This window comes from Malania oleifera, chromosome 7 (assembly GCF_029873635.1).
Source record: "Malania oleifera isolate guangnan ecotype guangnan chromosome 7, ASM2987363v1, whole genome shotgun sequence".
Classification (NCBI taxonomy): Eukaryota; Viridiplantae; Streptophyta; class Magnoliopsida; order Santalales; family Ximeniaceae; genus Malania; species Malania oleifera.
Window position 1 is genome coordinate 59,277,900 of NC_080423.1, and position 19,349 is coordinate 59,297,248.

The window sequence follows — 19,349 nt, forward strand, 5'->3', positions numbered from 1 at the left end:
AAAAGAATATAAGGACTAGTTTAGTTGTGAAATTATTTTTTATTTTTCATTTTAATTTTTAAAAAATTATAAAAAGCTAACTTTTAAATTTTACAACATTTAATAAAAAGTCTTGCCACTATTTGCTTCCGGATATAGTATACTTTTTTCATTTCTAATTTTTCAGATAATTACAAAATGACTCCCTTTTTTTAATTTTAAATTTACATAGAAAGTTGAAAAAATATTTTTTTATTGATTTTTAGAATTATGATTTCTTACTTAGCATTTAGGAATATAGAAATTGAATCATGGACTTCAATTTGTGCTGATTAAATTGAATTGAGTTTCCTTTGAACACACGCAAATTTAAATTCAAATCCCAAATTCATGACCTTATATAAACAAAATTGTATTCTTTGTAATTATTTGGAAATGTTTTGAAAAAATTATTTTGCACAAACTTTCTATTGTTTTCACATTTTTTATACGAATTTTAAAAAATTAGAAAATAAGCTGAAAATTTTATAATATTTTTTATAAACTAAAATTAAAAAATAATTTCTCCACAAATAAATGGATGTTAAATATTATTTTACTTGCGACCGAGGCTTGGTCTTTGAGCGGGGTTGGTTTTTTTTTTTTTTTTTTAATAATAAAATTTGCCCTTTTTAATGAAATCATTAACTTCAAAATATTGGATCCATTTATTGCAGTGTAAAAAATAAACTAAGCTAACAAGAAATTTATTGACATGTAATAGCTTTTTATAAACCAACGTAAGATTTTTATTTTATTTTATTTTACTTTTTAGATTTTAGCGAGTAAAACAATATAAAACACCATCTTAGTAATCTTCCTATCCATCTACCTTTCTAATACTATCTTTAGAAAAGTTTTGAATTTAAAATTACATTAAATTTAAATAAAATATAATATAAAATTATATTAAAATTTGTCTAAATCCACTCAAATTCAAATTTAAAGTTTGAAATTCATGCTTTTAAATACAGGGTAAGTGAAAAATCAGATCCAAATCAATGAAGCAAAATCAATCATAGTATGCTTGTCATTTTTTTAGTGAGCAAGATACAACTTGTTCGATAAAGATTTGGACATGTACAGGATCTCCAATTTTAGCCAAACTGCCGCTGGTGATTCCTCATCCATAACGTGATACATCATCATCGGCTAGACAAAGGCTGATAGTAGCCATAGTCTTCGCTTCCAACTCATGTCATCCATGCCTTCCGACTGTTTTCCGTATAGAGCCTTCACCATACCTTACTGTACCAACAAGTCATTAACCCTCCTCTGTCAAAGTCTGAAATTTCCTATTTCATTGAACTTAACAACATCGAACTTAGCCAAAGAAATCCCAGCCATTGCAACCAATAGCTTTGATACCAATTTATTGTGTAAAGTGCTGAATGCCAATGCGTAGTGGAAACCAACAAATCTAATTGGAACAAGTAATGCATGCAACCAACGATGAATATACGGAACAATCAATACAAAGAGAATAAATGAAAACAAATAATCAAAGACACAATAATTTACATGATTTGACAATTTTGCCTACGTTCACGAGAGCAAGCAGGTGATTTTCATTATCAATCGTCAAAGCTTACATCAAGGGTTACAAAATATTGTTTTTATTCTAACCTTATGCGTATAGAAGACTTAAAATGCATTTAAAACACTTCTGTAGCAAATTCCGGAGCAAAATCCTCCAAATCTCCCAATCTATTGATCTCCTGATTTAAAGTCCATGATCTACACCAAACAATACGAATTTGAAACTTGAAACTTGACTAAAATCGTCGATGGTTTCATCCTGTAGTCTCCTTCCTTGTTCTTCGCTTCACCATACTTTCTTGGCGCATGTGTTCCATTCAATATGAGTCACATATCCAACAATTGTGAACCTCCATGGTTGAGTCAATAAGTTCAAATTGTACAAAAAGTTACAAAGAGTTTGGAATGAGAGATGGATTGCCCCTATTGTGTAATCCAAATTGCTCATTAATATAGGTATACTCAACCCTTTGTGTTTGCTTATGTTTGTAAGATTTGAATTTTTTCTTCTATTTTTTTAATTCTTTGCTTGAAGTAGAGCTGATCACATAAATTGGCAGGAAAATGATTCATGTAACCGATTTCACCTAGTAGGACTTAATTAAAAGTTTTATTATTTGAATTTAACACTTAATATTCGATTAACTGAAATAATTGAGGACAATATAGCGTTTAACTATTAACCATTATATTAATTTTTTATAAAACAATAATAATATAACTTTTATTTAATAAAATAAAAATTAATGTCAATTAAAATATTAATTAACATAAATATTATCTTTCTTAATAGGCATTTTAAATATTGTTTAACTAAAAAATTAATTAAAAGTTCTTGATTAATAATTTGTAATTAAAAATTTTAATATTTTTAATTGAAAAATAGATAAATTAATATTTTTAATTTTCATTTCAATATTTTCTAATAAAAATTAATTATTTCCTAATTAATAATTAATCAAATTTCAATTAAAACTTTATAATTAATATCTTTTATTAACATTACATATTTTTTTTCTAATTAAAATATTTCATATTTATGCTAGCATAAAATTTTTGCTTTTAGATTATTAATAATTTATTATTTTTTTAAAATCTAACAATAGAGCCAAATAGCAATGACATTTGATCCAAAAAGTAAGATTTTTATGAGAATAGGATTTCCATGAAAGTTACTCATGGGGAAGGTAGGAATAGGATGTCCATGTTTCATGGGAAAACTTATATTGCCAAGAATGTGAATATGTCGGACATATTAGATTTTCATACTCAAACAAACGTGAGAATGAGATGTCATTGACTTCACAGTCTTGGAAATGTTGAAAAATATCGCGAAACAAACGTCCCCTAAGAATATACCTTTTCTTATTTTTTATTTTTCTGCTTATCATAGTAATACCTATATGTTTTAAACTATAAAACCTAATGAATTAATAGAAATTTGTACAATTTTGGAATCTATAGTTTTTTTTTTAATGGAAAAAGATTTATCTAAGTACTAGAATTAGAGTCTCTAGCCAAACTAATTTAGAAAAGAAATCAATGAAATAACTATGCTTTAAGAACATGGAATCTTTTGAATTTCAAAGAAGCAAGAGAATGACAATAAAAACTTTTGGTCTAAACTTTGTTATTTATTAAGTTGAAGGTACAATAGATTTTTTGTCTATTCAAATTAGAATTTCGTATTGTATTGAGTATGATGCATAAGCTTTTGATAAAAATATCTAGATGTAATATTTTGGGACCATGCTATTAATGATAGAAAACGAATTCCACATTTGACAATGATACTTCGGTACTAGTACATTTAGCTCCTAGATGTAAAGCATTAGGCTACAAATTGATATGGAAAAGATAATGATGATGGATGGAACAATTGATAAGTTCAAAATTAAATTTAAAGAGTTCTTACAAAAGTAAGCCATGGATTATTTTGACTCTTCTTGCTCATGTTACTACAATTTCTACTATTAGAATTTATATTGTATTGGATTCAATCTCTAATTTTTTTTTTTAATTCATTTAATGGAGGTTAGAAAAATATTTTTAAATGGATAATTAGTTGAAGAAAAATGTATGCAACAACATGAAAGTTTTATCATGCTTAAACAAGAACATAAAATATAGAATTAATAAGGTATTCATACGGTTTAAAACAAGCTTTGAAGTAGTTGCAAGAAAAACTTAACACAGTAGTTGCATCTAATAAATGTAAAATTCACGAATTAGAAAATTATGCACATGCATACTAATAATAGAGGCGGGAATGGAAAATTTGTAAGGATTTCTAATAATGGGAGGTCTTACGTTTGATTTTGTATGAATACAAATTTTTTATTTTTTAGGAAGTAGTTGCGGGGCTAGTCCGACCCTTGGTTGGGTGCTACCTAGGGGGATCCAAAGAGCTCGTTATGGTTGGAATTATGGGTGATAAAAGGAATTGAAAAACTAATAGTAGGGGTGTGATAATCTATTAGCATGTTTGTATACATTGATATTTGATAAAAACTTGGGGCCCATTTAGCTGCAGAAACAATTATACTTTCCATTTTAACTTTTCAAACAATTACAAAAAAGTTACTTTTTTTATTTCTAATTTTTAAATAATTGCAAAAACGCCAAGTTGTTTTTCAATTTTCTAAATTTATTTAGAAAATTTAGAAAACATATATATATATATTTTGTTATTTTTTAGACTTTTGATTTCTTACTTTCTGTTTGGGAGCATGAAATTCAAATCTCATACTTCGACTAATGAAGATTGATAATAAAATCTAATGTAAAATTATTTTTTAAATATATACAAATCTAAATCCAAGCTCCAAAATAGATGATCCCAAATATTGCATTATATAATTTTTAAAAAATTCAAAAGCAAGTTGACATTTTTGTAATAGTTTTTAAATCTAAATAAAAAATTAAAAAAAATTATTTTGCATAACTAAGAAAATTCTTTTCTTCTATTTTTTTAATACAAATTTTGAAAAATTTAAAATAAGCTGAAAATTTTTTATTTTTTATTTCAAAAATTAAACCTGAAAATGTAAAATATTTTCCAAAACTAAATGGACCTTAGAATTTTTCAAAATTATTAAGGTTTTATCACACATAATAGTGCATGCTATCTCTAATGACAACATGAAATTGAGTTTTATGCTCTTAATAGACTGACAAGTTCTTATATTGTTAAGAATGGAGAAGAATGATTTTCTCTATTGATTCACTCTCAATACAAGGATTACAAGGGTATATATACATAAGAGAAATGGAAAAAAAGGAAAAGTAAATAATTTGCCAAAATGGAAAGTATATATATCATTAATACTCCCCCTCAAGTTGGAGCATGGAGATCCGTAATGCCCAACTTGCGTGATAAGTTTTGGAAGTGTTCACGACCCAAAGCTTTGGTGAAGATATCGGCAAACTGACTGTGGGTAGGAATATACTTCGTGAAGAAGAGGCCAGCTTGTAACTTGTCACGAACAATATGACAATCGATTTCTATGTGCTTGGTACGTTCGTGGAAAACAAGATTCTGGGCAATGTGAAGAGCCACTTGGTTGTCACAATATAAGAGCATAGGTTGAGAATGTAGTACGCCGAGATCGTGTAAAAGAGTTTTAAGCCATGTAAGTTCACAGGTAGTGGAAGCAAGTGCCCGATACTCAGCATCGGTGGAGGAGCAAGAAACTGTAGTTTGTTTCTTAGTGCACCAAGAAATTGGACTAGTGCCCAACTGAATGAAAAAACCAGTCGTGGAGCGGCGAGTGAGTGGACAACTAGCCCAATCCGAATCAGAATAAGCTGAGACTTGAAGAGTGTTGGCAGTAGGAAAAAAATAAACCCTGACGTGGAGATGCTTTAATGTATCGAAGAACACGTACAGCAGCATCATAGTGCGGTTTTATGGGCTGGTGCATAAATTGACTGAGAATATTGACTGGAAATACAATGTCGGAACAAGTGATGGTAAGATAGATCAAACGTCCAATGAGTCGTCGAAACGAGCTTGGATCAGAGAGAAGATCACCATCAGCATTATTGAGCTTCAGATTTTGTTCCATGGGAAAGTGGGCAAGACGAGCACCCAGATGACCGCTATCAGTGAGGATGTCAAGAGCATATTTGCGTTGGTTGAGAAAAATTGCCAGTGGGAGAGCGAGCTACTTCTAGGCCAAGGAAATATTTCAATTTGCCAAGATCCTTGAGTTTGAATTTCTGAGCGAGCATGACTTTGAAATTGCTAATATCGGAGAGATCAATGCGTGCCATGAGAATGTCATCAACATAAATAAGTATAAGAGTAAAAGATCGACCCTGAGAGTGGGTGAAAAGAGAGTGATCAGCCTGAGATTAGGTGAAACCCGCAGCAAGTAAAACAGAAGATAATTTAGAGAACCAATTGCGAGAAGCTTGCTTGAGGCCATAAAGGGATTTTTGAAGACGACAAACATGAGTCTCCCCCTGTTTACAATAACCTGGGGGAGCGATCATATAAACCTCCTCATTGAGGTCACCATAGAGAAAAGCGTTGTTGACGTCCAATTGAAGGAGATGCCAATTCTTAGCGGCCGCCACTGCAAGAACACACTTGATAGTAACGAGTTTAGCAACAGGAGAAAAAGTATCATGATAATCCAAACCTTCTACCTGAGTGTATCCCTTGGCCACCAAGTGAGCTTTGTGTCGCTCTATGGATCCATCGGTCCGGAGTTTTGTTTTGAACACCCATTTACAACCAATTGGTTTTTTTTTTTTTTTTTTTTAAGGTGGAAGGTGTTGAAGAATCCATGTATTATTGGTTTCTAAGGCTTGGATTTTAGAAGTCATGACATCACGCCAATGGGAGTGTAGCACAGCCTCAGCCTGAGAATATGAGGTGGGTTCGGGATATTGGGAAATAACAGAAAGAAAAGTCAAATGTTGAGTAGAGAAACAATGATAAGATAAAAAAGAGGAGAGACAATGAACTGTACCTGAGGGACATCTTGAAACTTGTGAAGCCGTGGAGGACTTTGGTAAAGTAGGGCAGATATAATCAGCTAAGTGAGAGGGATGTGTGACAGCTCGTTTGGGCTGTGAAAAGGCGGGTGGAGGGGGAGGTCGGGGGGTTGGAGGAGAAGAGGGTGAGGGTGGGGGTGTCGGGGAGGGGACCAAGGGAGAAAGAGAGAGGGATAAGGGGTAGGTGTGATTGGTGGAGGAGGTAAAGTGTAGGAAGGATGTATATCAGGAATAGGAAGAGGAAGGACTGGAGAAGATGTAGAAGTTGGAGAAGTGAGATGATAGGGAAAAATATTTTCCTCAAAAGTGACATCACGGGAGATGAAAATTTTTTTGTTTTCAAGATCGTAGACACGATAAGCCTTATGATGAGTAGGATAACCTAAGAAAACACATCGAAGAGCACGAGGAGAGACTTTATCGCGATGTTGGCGAGTGGTTTGGGCATAGCACAAGCATCCAAACACTCGCAAGTGTGTATACAAAGGGGGTTTCTGAAAAAGAAGTTCATAAGGGGACTTATGATTGAGGCTAGGTGAAGGAGTACGATTAATTAAATAGGTAGCTATCAAAATGCATTCGCCCCAAAAGGAAACGAGAAGATTGGCTTGAAAATGTAAACATCGAGCCACATTAAGAAGGTGACGATGTTTACGCTCGGCAACACCATTTTGTTGTGGTGTATCCACACATGTTCGCTCGTGAAAAATGCCTTGATCATGGAAAAAGGTTTGAAGCAGGGTGGATAGAAATTCTCGACCATTATTAGTGCATACATGCTTAACAGTGCAATTGAAATGATTTTTGACCATGGTGCAAAAATTTTTAAGGCAAGTGAAAGTATCAGATTTCATGCGCATAAGATAGACCCATGTAGCACTTGAGTAGTCATCCACAATTGTTAAAAAGTAATGTGCACCAGAGAGTGAAGCGGTAGGATAACCACCCCATATATCACAATAAATCTAATTAAAACAAAATATGCTCTTATGTGTATTCAAGGAAAAAGGTAAACGAGTGTGCTTTGCTCTAGCACAAACATCACAAGGAAAATAAGGAGAATAAATATTTAAGGTTTTCGGCATACATGAAATGGAAGGGTGACCAAGACGTTGATGCCAAAGAGTAGTGTCAGAAACATGCTGAGAGTGGAAAACTGAGGCGAAGGGGGGTTTATAGTGGTAAAGCCCATCACGTATTTCACACGTTCTAATCAGCCTCCTCGTTGATAAGTTCTGAAAGACACAAAAGGTGGGAAAAAAAATAGTAACACAATTGAGATCAGTGGTAAGTTTGCTGATGGGTAATAAGTTAAATTTAAATGAAGGCACATAAAGAACATTAGAAAGAGAGAAATTAGGAGAAAATCGCATAGTGCCCATATGAGTTACAGGAACAATGTCACCATTTGGAAGCTTAATAGGGCATGGCTGATTGATAAGCTGAATATTATCAAGAGAAGACAAATTGGAAGTCATGTGATCGAAGGCACCTGAATCAACAATCCATTCAGTTCTAGAAAGAGAAGTAGAATGACAAGAGGCGAGGTTACCAGCAAAATTGACAGAGTTGGTGTTCAAGGGTGATAATGGATCCAAGAGTCGACGACATTGTTCGTTGGTGAGACCAGGGATAGCAATCTCAAAAGAGGTTGAAGAATCTGTGACATTATATTCAACCATTGAAGAACCAGATGCTTCCATAGCAACAGATAGGTCACTAAATTTCCCAGAATACGATGCATTACTTAATTCCACGAAATCATCATATAATCACCCAAAGTGCGACAAATTTAGAACATAATTCATCGAACCAGCCACGAACTTGCAAGCGTTTCTCCATCGAAAACGAAACAAATCATCACCAATCAAAATCAAATCAAACAATCCGCATATGTGAATTCTTCAAAAATTTTCAAGGAACAATATGGTATATGGAAGTTAGGTGGTGATGGCCGTCGGGAAGCAATGTTGTTTGTTGCTGTAAGTTGTAGAGAAATGGAAGAACCGAGAAGATGACGAAGAACTGAGAGGCTGCGTTCAGAGTGCTGGGATTTCGCTGGAGCGCTGAACGAACCGTCGGATAAGAAGAGATGAATCGAGCACGAACTGCCGGAGAAACTAGCGGAAGGCGAGAGCTTCTGGAGAGGATGAGACTGAGAGACAAAAGAACTGAGAGAGAATTCGAGACAGAGAAGACAAGAACCAAGAGGAGAAGATGAAACCTTCTACTGTGCGGTTGCCTAAAGTGCTTGTTACTGCTGTGCACACCTAGAAAAAGAAGACCCCTGCTGCACTGCTAGAAAAAGAAGATGAGTAAATGCCAAACGAACGTCGGAGAAAACCAACAGTGAGCTCTGGAGAAGACGAATGAGAACTATAGAATTTACGAGACAGAACTGATACGAGCTGAAATTGAGAGAGATGAGGACTGTTGCCGGAAACAGAGAGAGATGGGAGTCCGTCGGAGAGCCTGTTGGGTGTGTGGCGGGAAGGTAGGTTGAGAGAGAGATCATACTATGAACAAAGAGGGCTTGGTTGAGAAGGAGGGTCTCGACGAATGCCAAGTTGAAAGAGAGAGCTACTCGTGAGGCCAACGACAGCGGCAGAGACGGCCGGAGAGGACTAGCTGACAGTCAGAGAGGCGAGCCGTGAAAGACGCACGCCGAAAAAGACGTTGATGAGCCGCAGTGAAGATATGTTGGGACCGTTGGACCGGGTGCGTGCGGCGGTGGCGGCAAAAAAATTAAGAGAAAACTAGGTTTAGAAATTTTTATTTTTATTTTTTTTATTTTTCTTGCTCTGATACCATGTTAAGAATGGAGAAGAATGATTTTCTCAATTGATTCACTCTTAATACAAGGATTACAAGGGTATATATACATAAGAGAAATGGAAAAAAAAGGAAAAGTAAATAATTTGTTAAAATGGAAAGTATATATATCATTAATATATATTATGGGGATATTAAGATAAAGCTGATGTGGGTCTAGAAATGGTAAAATTGTCATCATCGTTAGACCAAAGTTACAAAAATATAAAGTATGAATACGTGTATTATAGACTCATTGCGGTTCGCCTCTTCTGCAAACCCCACATATATATGAGTTTTGTGCATTAGACTGTTCCTTTTCATATGAGTCTAGAAGGTGTTGTCACTTTCTATTAATTATTACACTCCAAAATACTCATGAAAAATGATACATATATAAGGCCAATCCACGTGTCATCTTGCATGAAAATATTTGAAAAGATTGGAAATTTATGTGTGAAGTTATTTACAATCAATTATGCATGCCATTGGTTCAAAGTTATGTGAAGCAAGTGTAGTTGATTAACTTTGATTTGATTTGGCTAAATAATATATGGTTCAAGTTTTTGTTGGAATATGATGAGGAAAAATGCTGCAGAACCGAAATTTGCTTCAAGACACGTTACAATGTCGTTTTCTTTAAAACGTTATTAGCTCCCACCAGATTGGTGTGTATTGGGTCAATAAATATGTTTCCAGGATACAATGTAGTCCAGTATCTGATACTAGTTTGCATTATACGAAAATGAAAATTGATCACAAACACCCTTAAATGAATCTAAACAAATGTTCTGGAATTCTATCCTTGCAGACAATAGAATCCAGATTTGAAAAAGATATAAATTGTGGAAATTTTTGCAAGAAAGAGAAGGAGAGAATGATGAATTTTCTATTGTTTTTCATAGAGTTAACTCTGTCTTTATATAGACAAAATCATGCCTTTTCCGAAAGGTTGCATCTATTCCAAAAGGTTGCATCCGTTCCAAAAGGTTGCATTTGTCTCAAAAGGTTGCATTCGTTCCAAAAGGTTGCATCTCTTAACCAATTTTTAGAGATTATTCTACCTTGCCATTTATTAATGACCTTTCCTTTTCCACTTTTTCCAATGGAGGACAAACCCACATAACTTTAAATTCTTTAGAAAATTCATCAAAGGAAGACTTTGAAAACCCACCTATAAAATCGTATATTTTAGAAAATATTTCAACATTCCCCCAACATTTTCAAAATATAGATGAAAAATAATTTATTCAGATAAAAGATAATTTATGCATAAATGAAGGTGTTTTTAGAACTTGAACCTTCACTTAGTGAATACATATCAAAGTTAATCAAGATTACATAGTAGACAAACCTTGAACTAGAAATCCTCTTTTGATTAATCAGATAGATATCACACACAAATTATCATATCTTTGGGAATTACCAAAAGCCGACACATGGATTGGCCTTACGTCTATATCCCAATTTGATGAGTGCTTTAGAGATAAATCCATTTCTCATAGGAAGCGGCATCACTTCCGACACTTATATAGGTAGGTTTATCAAAGGTACCCCTGTAATTAAAGTACCTCACATAACCTGTTATAAACCTATTAAGAGCTTAAACTCAACCTTCACCTTTTCACATTACAAGTACAAAGAACTATTTTTCTTGGGATGGATTATGTGATACACATTCATTTTAGTGCTTTCAGTCACTACATATGATGTACTTTGCTTATTGAACTCAAAAACTTGAAAATTTCAAGTGTTGAGTCGAGTTTCCATCATTGGTGACTATAGATTATGGATTTAAGTCCCATCCCCTTTGATGTTTTCCAGACCATGTCTCTTACAAGTCCTTTTGTTAATGGGTCAGCCAAATTTTGGCTTGATTTCATAAAATCTATGGTAATTACACTATCATTAATTAATTGCCTTACATAGTCATGTCCTAGGCCAATATGTCTAGATTTACCATTGTATATATTACTATATGCCCGTGACAAAGTTGCCTCACCGTCACAAGGCAAAAATGTAGGTGGCATAGGCTTTGGCCACCTTGGAATTTCTAATAGCAAATTCCTAAGCCATTCTGCCTCTTTTCTACAAGAAACTGAAACCACAAATTTTGATGGCATAGTGGAATCTATTATAAGGCTTTGCTTCTTTGAATCCCAGGAGATAGCTCCTCCACCAAGGGTGAATATCCACCCACTAGTTGGTCTGAATATGTGAATCCTTCTAAAACAGTAGGATATCCTTCATAATATATGCCATAATCCATAGTATTTTTCAAATACTTTAACACTCTATATATAGCATGCCAATTAATATCATGTAATTTTGTAGTATTAATATAAACATACCCTCATACATATAGCCTTTTCCCACAAAGACTCTACCCTTGGATAGTACAAATTTGTCAGATTCAAACACTAACCTAAAGCCAAACTTATTAAGTAGGCTTCCAAAAACTAGATTCTTTCTAATTTATGGTACACGGTATACATAAGTGAGAGTCAAATTTTTTTTAGAAGTAAATTCAAGAGTGACATCTCCTTTACCTTTGACTATAGAAGTGGACACATTTCCCATGTAGAGAACATTGCCATTTTCCACCGGTTCATACTTTAAGAATGAACTCATGTCTTTGCAAATTGCACTTGAGTCAATCCACCATGCATAGTCATCTTCAACAACATTGATTTCATAAATTATTGCAACAAACTTGTTAGAGTTTGTTTCATCTTGCTTTTTCTTAAGAAGATGACATTCACTTTTGTAGTGTCCAGGTTTTCCACAATGGAAGCATGAACTTTTCTTTTTCTTATTTTGATTCTTGACAGAATTGTACTTCCTTTTATGATTCCCTTTCTTGGGATGTTGGGGCTATTTAGAACTGCCTCCTTCTTCTATTATATGCACTTCGAAGTATGCTCTTCTGCACCTTTCTGGTTCTGCCCAAACACTTCCTCAATTTGGAAATGTTGGCCCAGTTATTCAAGAGACATATCATCCTTCCTATGCTTTAAAGATTTTCAAACATCTTTCCAAGATGAAGGTAACTTATCAATACTAGATGAAATATAAATGCATTAATCCATTTTCATATTATGTTGATTAAGCTAGTTAAGGATATGCATAATTTCATGAAATTGCTCTACAATAGACCTATTATCAACCATGGCATAATTGAAAAAATTTCCAGTTAGAAATTTCTTACTAGTCGCATCATTTGTGAGATACTTAGCATCAAGTGCATCCCACAACTCCTTTGCAGTAGCCATATTCTGATACAGATCAAACAGATTGTCTCACATTAAATTTCAAATGTGGCCTTTGCATATATAATCATCTTGTTCCCATTAAGTCTTACATGTCCTTCAGCCAAAGTCTAATTCTCATTCACAACTGGTTTGGGGGTGGTCAGAATATACACCACTTTGAGACCCGCAAAGAAAATGCATCTTTTTCTGCCAGCGCCTGAAATTACTTCCATCGAATTGTTCAAGTTTGATAAAATCCACAGCGACTTCTCTCAAGGTTGAAGAACCAGCCATGTAATGCCCTATATTTTTTAATATAAAATGTAGCATAACAAATAGAAAAATCAACTTGAACTTGTGGTAGTGGGGATAGTCGGACATAAACAGCGGAAACCTAAGCAGCAGCAAAATAAATTACATCCATCAGACCATTAATTACATAATACCAGAGTTTACTATATCACCAAATACTATACTTATATACAACCATAAAATATCAAAATGATCCCAAGATCACAAAACAAAAGTCTACTGATCCTAGTACAAAACTTACCCTCCTAACGGGGTAACTTGACAAACTCAACGATGGTCATGACCTGCCAGTCTCTCAGAGGCTCCTGAAAAATCATTTAATATTCAGGGGTGAGACACTTCTCAGTAAGGAAAAATAAACTAAATACGGCTGTGTGACAAAATGAACATTTAATGCAATTATACATATACAATACATTTCATATATTTGTAGACATTTATTATAACATACTGAATAATCATATACTTTCATACTTGCTAAGAAGTCATATCGTACGTAAAACATCTGTTATACTGATAATACTGAAAACATACTCAGGATGAAAAGTTAGCTGGTGTCATGTATTACCCCCCACGATGGGTTGTGCAGCCCGAAGGCGAGACTCGACAATGGTTGGCCGACCATTGCCGAGTCAAATATGTCTGTAAGTACGATGGACCCACCGCACCTTGGTCTAGACTGTCAGGTGGACGTTTACAACTCTACACTGAAAGCCACATCGACAATCCATCTCCCACCCCCTCGTGGGGTGGGTAGCACAAGTCTGAACATAGATATCTGATCTATATAGCTACGGTACCGAGCTCCTGAAACTGAACTAAACTAACATCCGGGTTCTAATAACATATAGTACATGATTATATAACATCTTTCATAATTACGGCCTTGTGCCGAATATTTCATAATTAAGGTCTTGTGCCGAACATATCATAATTACGGCCTCGTTTTGAATATTTCATAATTACGGTCTCGTGTTGAACATATCATAATTACGGCCTCGTGCCGAATATTTCATAATTACGGCCTTGTGTTGAACATATCATAATTACGGCCTCGTGCCGAATATATCATAATTACAGCCTTGTGCCGAACATATCATAGTTACGGTCTCGTGCCGAATATATTATAATTACGGCCTCGTGCCGAATTTATCATAATTATCGTTCTGAAATTAAATCAATTACCATGCAATTCAAAATCATCATTATATACTATACTCTTTCATAATTTCACAAAACATATTTCATTTGTATCATCGTCGTATCATGATATTCTTCCATGGAAAATAATATTCATGCCACACATTTGTTGTATAAAACCATACATTATATTCTAAAAATCATAAATTCTGGCATCTCATACATATATATATATATATATATATATATACGTTTCATCACATTAGTAGTATTTTTCTCAAACATACATTTATTCCATAATATTCAAATATCATAAATACTTTCAGGAAATCAAGTTTCTCAAAAAAAATAATAATTTGCGTGAAAAGTAATTGTAACGACCCTAATAAAAATGGAATTTAAATAATAAAGAGGAAGGGAAATGGAAAACAGTAACTGAAGGAGGAGGTCGACTAAGCGTTCGTCGACGACATTGCACTTTGGAAGGAATCATTGAAGGGAATCATTAGGGCTTCGTCGATGAATCCCCTGTATTCGTTGACGAAGACTGGATTCGTCAACGAAGAAATACTGAGAGAGGATTTGAGCCTACTGAATTTCATCGATGAGATTATTGAAGAATTCGCCGACGAATGACGTGGCTTGTCGACGAATTCCTCTATTCTGTAAATATGAAAAATTAGATTTTTATCTTCCTTATTAAGCTAACTTCTCTCTCTGTCTCTCTTCGATTTCAGGCTAAATTTACGCCGGATTGATAGTTTGAAGCCGCCACGACGCTCTTGGAGAAGTTCTCTCCAAATCTGCTAGAGTGGATCGTTAGAGAAAGCAAGTTGGAAATCATCCCAGAGTTGAGGTAAGAATTTTTAAGCCAAATTTGGTCTCGTGATAGTTATAGGAAATGATATACACGTGGAAATATTGAAGTTTAATACTGGGAGTTTTCATTTTCAGGGTATTGGTCAGGAAATCCTACGGGAGTTAGACTATATCGTTTTGGGGGCCTTCTCGGTAGCCAAGTAAGGGGATAAACTAAGGTAGTACTTTTTGAAAAATGTTTGTATATTATTATAGAATTTGATTTTAGGGAAATGAATATATTTATATATGATTTGTTTATGGGAAAATTCTATTAAAATGAGAGTATGTTGAATATGTGAAAATCTGTTAGTGTGGCATGAGTATAGAATGCTATGAAATACTGTTTGTGGAATTGTGATTATGATACGAATTTTTATAAAGGGAAAATCGACGTATGGGCCAAGATTTTTATATGTTTGCTGGCATACGGGCCATGCTATGATGTGATTTGCCAGCGTACGGGGTTGTGCTATGATGTGTTTGCCGGTGTACGGGCCATGCTATGATGTGATTTTCTAGCGTACGGGCTGTGCTATGATATGTTTGCCGATGTATGGGCCGAATTATGATAAAATGTGTAATATTGGCGTACGGGCCGATTATTTTCATGATATACGTATATGTGCAAATGTTATGATTGATGTGAAAATTTATGATATGAAATATCCAAGTATCACAATTTCAATATATGTTATATGGTATCAGAACCTGGTTGGCTTGGTCTAGGCTAGCACTTGCACGGTACTATTGCTATGTGTCCATGGTCTTCATGATCATGATATCTGTGTTAACGCCGTTGTACAGGTGTGAGATTGGATGGTCGTTGTGATTTTTAAGAAGCGTTTGATCGCCCTTGGTGTACTTACCAGGTCAGGTAGACCCATCGGACTTATAGACTGTACTGTTGACTTGGCAGTGGTCGACCAGCCATTGTCAAGTCTCGCCTTCGGGCCACACAACCCAGTCATGTGGGGGTAATACATGACAACAACCAGCTAACCTACCAGGAATGTTTTTATGTTATTATTATTATATGAGATGAGATTTGTTTATAAGCATTATGTTCTGCCATGATTATATATATATATATATATATATATATATGTTTTCCCAGATTTGACGAAACAGTTACTGTATATATATTTTGTATGGTATATATAGAACACAGATTACTCATGTTGCCACACACTGGTATTAGTTTATTTCCCTTACTGAGAGGTGTCCCACCCCTAAATTTTATTAACTTTTCAGAAGCCTCTGAGAGGAGATCGGGTAAAACCCCGCTGATATAGTGCGATAGATATGCCCCTTGGGAGGGTAAGTTTTGTAGGGACAGTTAGATTTTGTGGAAAATGTTCATAGATCTTATTTTTGGGTTGTATATATGGAACTACAGTGGTTATAGTGACTCTGGTAGTTATGGTAATGTGATGGATGTTTCTGTATTTATTATTTTGTGGTCGTATGTTTTCTGTTGCTTAGGCTTCCGTTTGTATTCTGATGTATCCTTGGTACCCACGGGTCCAAGTGGATTATGACCTGTTGAGATGGGATATGAGATATGTGATAATATATATATATATATTTTTTAAAAAATGTGGAAATTAAGCAGGTCGGCACAGTGTGGTATCAGAGCCTAGGTTGCTAGGTTCTGTAGACTCTAGAATGCAGCGGAAACGATACTAGAGTCTAGGAAAAGATTTAAGGTTATTCTATAGTCTAGAGGTAGGACTTCAGTGGTAGTTTCTGTGTTTTTCTTGGGGTGACGATTTTAGGAAAACCATAGTAAGCTATTGTCTGGTTATGTTCCTAGAATGTAGGATTGGGGATTTGAAATGAGCTAGAAATGTTAAGATAGTGGTGAGGATAGGTGGGTAAATTATAAAGATAGAATTCCTAAGTTGTGGTTGATGTTTTCAGGATGAATCCGGAAGAAAATAGTGCCCATTTGAGTGGTAGTGATGGAGCAGGACCATCAGTTGCAGCTGGAACCGACTCTGATGCGGTATTACGTAGCGTGACTTAGCAGGTAATGGCTGAGATTGCTAAGAGCTTGAGGGAGCATAGTGGTCCATCTGCGGGCCATGGGTGTAACGACCTGCTCCTTTTTCACATATATTATTTTTTTATATAAATAAATTATCATCACATCATACATTCCAACTCAGCAGGTCACAATCCATTTGGGCCAGTGGGCACTAGGGATATAACAAAACATACAGCAGAAGCCTACGCAGCAGAAAGTATAAAATCATATACATCTCATCATAATGTGCATAACACATACCAGAGTCACTACAATTTCTATCTCACAGTATATACATCTCAAAAATGAAATCTAGGGACAATCCCCACAAAACCTAACTATCCCTACCAAAAACTTACCCTTCCAAAGAGGGCAAACAATTGATCTTGATCAGCGGGGCTTTTCCTGCTCTCCTATCAGGGGCTCTTGAAAAATGTATAAGATTTAGGGGTGAGACACCTCTCAGTAAGGGAAATAAACTAATACCAGTGTGTGACAACATGAGTATTCTATGTTCTACATATACCATACATAACATATTTAATACTGTTTATCAAATCTGGGAAAACATATGCATATCAAAACATGGCAGAACATACTGCCTTTTCATAAACATTTCTCATCTCATATCATAATAATAATAACATAAAAACAACCCTGGTAGGTTAGCCGGCTGTTGTCATGTATTACGCCCACATGATTGGGTTGTGTGGCCCGAAGGCGGGACCTAACAATGGTTGGCCGACCACTGCGAAGTCAAACAGTAGTTTGTAGGTCCGATGGGTCTACCCAAACTGGTCCGTACACCAGGGGCGATAACAGCACACTTCTTGAAAATAACCACATCGACCATCCAATCTCACACCACTCCATACAGCGGCGTTAACACAGATATCATGATCACGAGGACCATGGACACATAGCAACGGTACCGTGCAAGTGCTAGCCTAGACCAAGCCAACTAGGTTCTGATATCATATACATATACTAAAACCGTGATACATAAATATCTCATATCATTTATTTTCACATCAATCATATCATTTCACATATATACGTGTATCATGAAAATCATTGGCCCGTACGCCGGTATTACACATTTTAACATAACACGGCCCGTACACCGGCAAATCACATAGCACAGTCCGTGCGCTGGCAAACCACATAGCACGGCCCGTACGCTAGCAAATCACATAGCACAGCCCGTATGCTGGCAAATCACATAGCACGGCCCATACGCCGGCAAATCTCATCCACATAGCACGGCCCATACGCCGGCAAATCACATATACATATAAAAATATCTCGTCCCATATGCCGGTTTTCCATCATAGAAATCCATATCGTCCCCATTCAAAAAAAAAAAAAACAGTATTTCACAACATTTTTATACTCATGCCACACTAAACAAATTTTCTACTTATTCAACATATCATCATTTAAACAGTATTTTCCAAATATAAATCATATATATAAATATATTTATTTTTCCTGAAACCAGATGCTATATATATATACATACATTTTCTCAAAACAAAACTAGCTTAGTTTATCCCCTTACCTGATTCCTGAAAAGCCCCTAAGAAAATCTTCCCTGTACCCACAAGGTTCTTAACTTAACACCCTGAAAATGAAAACTCACAGAATTAAAGTTTAGTATTTTCGTACGTACAACATTTTCTATAACTACCACTAAGTCAAATTCGACTTAAAAAGTCTTACCTCAACTTAGGGATGATTCCCAACGTTCCCAATCAACACCTTGGAACTGAAAATTTCCAGTATTAAAGTTCAGTATTTTTACGCGTATATCACTTTCTTCAACTGCCAAAAATCCAAATATTGAATATAAAGCCTTACCTTGGATTTGGGATGAAATCCAACTTCGTTTCCCTGACGATCCACTCCGGCAGACTTGTAGAGAACTTCGCTAGGAGCGTCGTGGTGGCTTCGGTTTGTTGATCCGGCGTAAAACTAGCCCGGAATCGAAGAGAGAGAGAGTCGTAGGAGAGAGAGAGAGAGAGAGAGAGAGAGAGAGAGAGAGAGAATGAACTCAAAGCTTCTTAAAGAAGCTTGTGTTATTATATATATATATATATATATATATATATATATATATAATAGTAAGCATTTATTAAAGTGTAGCTTCTTGAAGAAGCTTTTGTACTTTATATTTATATATATACACACACACACACACACACACACACACACATATATATATGTATATACATGCTTTAATATTTATATATATATATTTGTTCCTTATCATACTATTCATTTTACTTGTTAATTTAATTAATTAATTTTATTTTATTATTTTATTATTATTATATATATATTTTTTTCCCGGTTACTACAATGGGTGCACTATAGAGAAGTTTATG